Source organism: Dipodomys spectabilis, unplaced genomic scaffold (genome assembly GCF_019054845.1).
Source record: "Dipodomys spectabilis isolate Male_0828 unplaced genomic scaffold, ASM1905484v1 ptg000307l, whole genome shotgun sequence".
Lineage (NCBI taxonomy): Eukaryota > Metazoa > Chordata > Mammalia > Rodentia > Heteromyidae > Dipodomys > Dipodomys spectabilis.
Window position 1 is genome coordinate 877,623 of NW_024870984.1, and position 6,198 is coordinate 883,820.

The following is a 6,198-nucleotide window of genomic DNA, read 5'->3' on the forward strand; positions in this document are numbered from 1 at the left end:
ATTACAGTAAAAAATTTAGAATTCATCAAATGATAAAATAACAGGTAGAAAGGATCAAATGCAGATCGTTTTTCCAAGTATGTTATCTATGGTACCTAATTTAATCCTCACAATAATCCCATAAAGTAGAACTACTTCCATTTCTAATTCTCAGATGATGATATTGAAGTCTTCAGAGTTGGAATCACTAGTACAACATTGAACAAATGGTAAATCTTAGCCTGCGCCCCATTCCCACCGTATCAAATAACTTCATTCTAAATTATGACTAAAATACCAGCACGTAGTCTACTAATTCTAGGAAAATTTCACAGAATTATTGTCCACATTCTAATAATATTTCACTTTATCTTTGTTAGAAAATAGGAAAATAAGCCTGATGCCGGTGGGTCTACCTGTAACCCTAGCTACTCAGGAGGGTGAGATCTGAGGAACGCGGTTCAAAGACAGCCCAGGCAGGAAAGTCCGAGAGATTCTTACCTATAATAAACCACTTATAAACCAGAAGTTTCACTGTAGCTCAAGCGGTACAGTGATCACCTTGAGAGGAAGAGCACAGGGACAGTACCCAAGCCTAGAGTTCAAGCCCCACGACTAACCAAAACAAAAAACAAAAAGAAAGGAAATAGGTAACTGTAATATGAAAATTCCAAGTTCATAATCAATTTATACCTCCCTGGTGAAAGGAACTGCTAAACTATAACATTCCTGATTTCTAGCTCAAAATTGTAGAAATCATATTCTATCCCATGACAACACTGCACTACCTTGGGACCCAATCTCTCTTTAACACAGTCATACTGAAGGAATGACCTCCCCAATTCCTGATGGAAACAGACTGCAGGTCTTATGGACCAATCATTTCCACATTGTAGCTCACCTAAGATGTTTACTATTAGAGGTATTTTGATTGCTTTTCATACCCAACATTTTGAGAGAAATGTACTACTTTAAAATGCTATTAACAAGCAAGACTGATATAAAAATCACCCTTGACCTCAGATAAATATTTTTCCAAAATGCAGTCTCACCTATCATTAATGGTAGGAACGAGAGGTTAAAAATAATAGACACCAAGACCTATGCATGAATTAAAGATTCTCCAAGTTGTGAATACAATTGGTTTAAAAAGACATCAATACTACTGCATATTTTTCAAAATTTATTGTGATACTGAAGATTCAGTCATAAAATATTAACACTTGAAAATAACTCATTTTCTTGGGAGTAGGACACAAAACACAAGATTAATCCTAATCATTTTCAAATACATTTATTTTTTCCACAAATTCATTCTTATAAAGATTCTAAAACTAACTGAAGTACAGATATACAAAGAAAATAATTTAACTGCATCATCTACATTAAAAAAACTTGCTAGAAAACAAAGTTATACTAATAATTAGCTTACCAAATTTACTTATACTCTTTTATTCTATTTCATTTACTTTCATAAATACTGGGTTTTCATAAAATGATGCATAAAAAACCCTATATACCCACTTACATCTTCAGATGTTAATAATATTTATTTCAGAAATGTATTTAGCACTATAGTCAAAGAAGTGAAATAATACTAAAATATTCAAAGGCTTTTCAGAAATTGCAAGACTCGCTCTGGGTTGATATTTATATTGGAAAAAATATTCAAAAATCCTTATTTGTTAAAGTTATGAGAGTTACTCACAAAAAAGGGCCATTAGTGAAGATCCCACTGCATGTACAAAACAACTTCAAATGCATCCACAATCTGCAGGTGACACAGGCTTTTTGTTTGTTTTTGAAAGGTATATCTAACAAGCATATCCACAATACTGATTTTCATTCAATATGATGGGATATTCAAACTTAATAAATACAGGGTAGATTATCTTAGTGAGATTAGATATGATGTTACAAAGAAAGTTATTTTCAACAGAAATCCGGATAGAATTTATCCACCTTGTGTTTCACAGGAATAACCAGAGAGTAATACCTGTTTGGTCAAGTAGGTCAAACTCACTCCATGATTATATCTTAAAAGTATAACCAATTTAAGAGGTCAAATACATATTTTGTACCGACAGTCATCTTACAGCAATAACTTACTACCTAATTATATCTGCATCTTCTTACCTAACATATAATCAGAGCTGAAATTGGTCTCTTTAATCTAACTTAATGTTGTATATGCTTTGATTATAATGATGTTATTATTTGACAAATAAAATGTACAGAAGAGTGGCTCCATAGAAATGACATGACAGAACACTGATAAATAAAAACATTGCAACACAGTTAGCTCTTTTCAGCCTCACCATGTCCACATTGGCAAGCAACATTGCAACAGCACACTCACACATATACACATACACACATGTGTGCACATGTACACACATATATATGCATGCTAAATTCAGGGTTTAGTACAAAAACTACAAATAAAATATTAGTGAGTTGGACAAACGTTAATTTGCCTTATTACAAAAGAATATACAATCCAGTCATCATGGGTGTTACATTTTACTTGCCTCGCCACATGTGACCACTTAATTTATTTTAATTCATTCATTCATTCATTTGTTTTGTGCTAATACTAGCCTTGAATTCAGGGCCTGTTTCTGTCCCAGAATTCGTTGTTTTTTTGTTTTAGTTTTCTCAAGCCTAGAATTTTACTGCTTGTCGCACAGCTCCATTTCTAGCTTTTGCTGGTTACTTTCAAATCAGAATCTATTGGAATTTTTTTTGCTTGGTCTGGTTTCAAACCACAATCCTCAGATTTCATCTTTCTGATTAGCTAGGATAAACACATGAGCCACCAGTGTGGCTTCTAGATTTTCCTCTATAGCTATCTAATGCACATACTTAGATAGTAATTTAAAACTTAGAGTATAGAAGCAAGTTGTACAGTGATGATATTGTCCTGTCAGAAATTTAAGCTAGTAAATTTCTTCTTAAAACCATGAACAAAAATACCATGATATAATATAAGAAAACTCACTATTGAACATATGAGCTTTAAGAGTTTTCTAATAGATCCATTATTTGTTACCCAACATTAGAAAAAAACTGTATAATACAGTAGTAAAAAAAAGTCTTTTGTAGGAATACTTAATTACCTTATTTTTAAAGACACCTGTTTTCATCTAAAAAAGTAGGCCTGTCTATTGTCTTCATGTGATTTTGATCGTTGAAGGTGCTTAATGAGAAGTCAAAGTGTATTACTAATCCTTTGCTATCAATTAAATCACCTTTTCTTCTTGGAACATACAATGATTAAAGCAATAATTCATAATCAGCAAGCAATATTTCAGATTCACACTACCAGTGCAAGTGGATCACCAGTAATTAATCCTTGATACCATTTTCCACAAAGTTTTGTTCCAGATACAATCAATCTGCCTTCTCTAGCTGCTTTCCTAGACTGGACCTATTCCTTCACTATACAAGAAAAGTGATATTCAACTGATTTCAGTCAGTTCTGTTACTAGAATTATCAGGGATTTAGATTCTTGTCTGTAATTTGGTCAAAGCTATGTCTCTTTATGTAGGCTATTAAAAATGTATTTACTAATTTCAAATAAATACATAAATTCTATTTCCATCTCTTTTAAAAAATAAAATTGTTTGATCTATAAATTGATCCGAGGCATGGATTTTGTGGCTAGCTAGGTCATTGCACATCTGTCTCTTTCTTCCTCTCTCCCTTTCATGGTTCTCATAGATAATATGACTGCTCCATAATTATCCTAATTTATTTTGCTTTTATATTTTTGGTTGCATCATTTCACTTTTTGCGCTGCCATTTCCCAAATCATTTACATAGAAGGCATTATTTCATATTTTCTCGTTCCTAGAATAAGCTGCACATGAAGACACCACTGGTCCTCATTTTCAGTCTGTACCTTTCTATATGGAGGAAAACCTTTCCTCTGCTCTCTATCAATTCTCTACTCTAGAGTTAGAATAATTTCGAATAGTAAAAATGGAAAAAGAGAAAAAAAATCATGGTGAAATAACAGATGTAGAATATTCACTGGATTTTTCTGAGCAGTTCAACCAACGTGAACTATTGGGGAATATATGTGCACCTGATTCCCACTGGTACTCAATGTCTCTGCTTAGGCAATTCTGATGAAGACAAGGCACAAGATGAAAAAGTGAGGAATGATATCATTCACAGAAAAAATGGAGAAGTATTCAAGCAAATTATTCTATGGGCTGCTGAAAATAATCAGCTTACTACAGTACAGAGACTACTTTCCAAAAAGGCCACTCATGTGAATACTAGGAATGATGATGAATATACCTCTCTTCATCGGGAATCCTACAGTGGACACTTAGATATTATCCATGAGTTGGTGGCTCAAGGCAGATATTCATGCAATAACTGTGAATTGCTGGACATCCCTACACAGTGCTTATATGTGGAATAATACCAGACTGGATTCTTTCTTAGTTCATCATGATGCATATCGCAATACCCAAACTAAAGTCCTCTTGACCCCCTTGCATCTTGCTGTTTGGAATAGAAATAGCAAAAATATGCTGGATCTCCTACTATTTAATATTATCAAATTATCAAACCAGGTCTGAAGAACTTTGAAAAAACTGCATTTGATATTGCCAAAAGGATAAATATGTATCACTACGTTTTTGGAGTTGTGGAAAGCTGTAAAAATTGTTCTCCTAAGTCATAATGGTTTGGTTAAGTTTCTTAAATTTCAAAAATGCCAATCCATCCTTGTGTCCGTACAAAATATTTTCACCATACAAACAGCAGCAATATCTTACTTTAAAAATTCATGGACTCCATGGTATTCTTCAAGTGAATTGCCTGACTTCGATGTTAAAATGTATTCAAGATTTGTTTGTATACATCTATAATGATTTCTGCAGAGTTTGTGGTTTTTAAATCAGAAATCATTTTAACTTATCTGTTGAAATGAGTAGTACAGAAACTGAAGATATTTCTGGTTTTTGTCTGAAAAAAGTATATTTTAATCTAATCTGTATTTTGTTTGTATAATATACATAATCTATTTCATTCTCTCCTAGATATAATAGTTTGAATTCTGTATAGGTTCATTTTTAAATGTGTTATTTCAGATAGCATTCCATATAGAAACAGTTTAACATTCCTTTTTTTCCTAGGTCCTTATAGTATGTTATTTCTTTGGAATAAAATGACAATGTTATCTAATTTCAAACGTTTTGTAAAGATTATGCTATGTAAAGGCCTTTCTAAGGTGAGGATTTAATACACTGATGTCAAACTAACTTTTAGTTCAATTAATTACATGTATTGTTACATTTTTATTTTTGTAATCATTTTTAATAACTGTTTTTCATTTCTTGCATCTGAAGAATGAAAAATATGGCATACTTCACAAATTTTCATGTCATCCTTGTACAAGTGCCATGTTAATTTCTATATTGTTGTAATTTGGGTAAACGTGCTGCTGAAGCATGTCATATCCTGTAAATTTACATAGTTAATGATGCAGTCTCTATAAAGGCATATATCCTTGGTTGACTGTTTGTAACCAGGAAAACATTGTTCCCAAAATGCTATTGATCTTAATTCTCTAAAATTCTGTGTATATTGGAAAACTTACATTGTTTGGTCGATTGCTCACATTTGCAATTTTTTTTTTGTCAATGACTATTTTAAGTCTTTTTCAATTAAATTTGATCATACTTTGAAGCCTTTATAGCTAGATCCAAAGGTGATGGCTTTTCAAGTACATATTTATCAACTGAGTTAGCTTTGTGGAGCTAATGGATTCAAAATAAGCCTTGCTTAAGAGCTACTTCTAAACTTCTGCAGCTTAAAATTTCATAAATGAGGTCTTACTGGCACAAATGTCTACCTGACCCTTCACTCTTCTTCCATGTAGCAACAGACCAACCAGAATATCTTACCCTGACAGCATAGATTTCCTTTTTGGAACAAAACTAATCTTAGTTAAGAGGGATTATAGAGAAATGAACAGTTAAGACAGAATCGTTTAGACTAGAAGGTATTTTATCAAAATATAATTGTTTGTTATACCTAACATTTTAAAAGTAGCTAAAGCCAAGAAAGTGAAAATAAATTCATATGCATGATTACCTAATGTCCTGGCCAGGATACCATCCAACCAGGCAGGAATTTACACTACTGCCTTTCTTTCACCAAATATTTTCATAGGTACAAGAGAAGTCTATATGTTTCTC

General features: G+C 32.5%; 1 pseudogene; it reads right to left on the minus strand.

Annotated features, from left to right (window-relative positions):
- Window positions 1-5,350: 5,350 nt before the first annotated feature.
- LOC122127692 lies at window positions 5,351-5,450 on the minus strand (annotated as a pseudogene).
- Window positions 5,451-6,198: the final 748 nt, after the last annotated feature.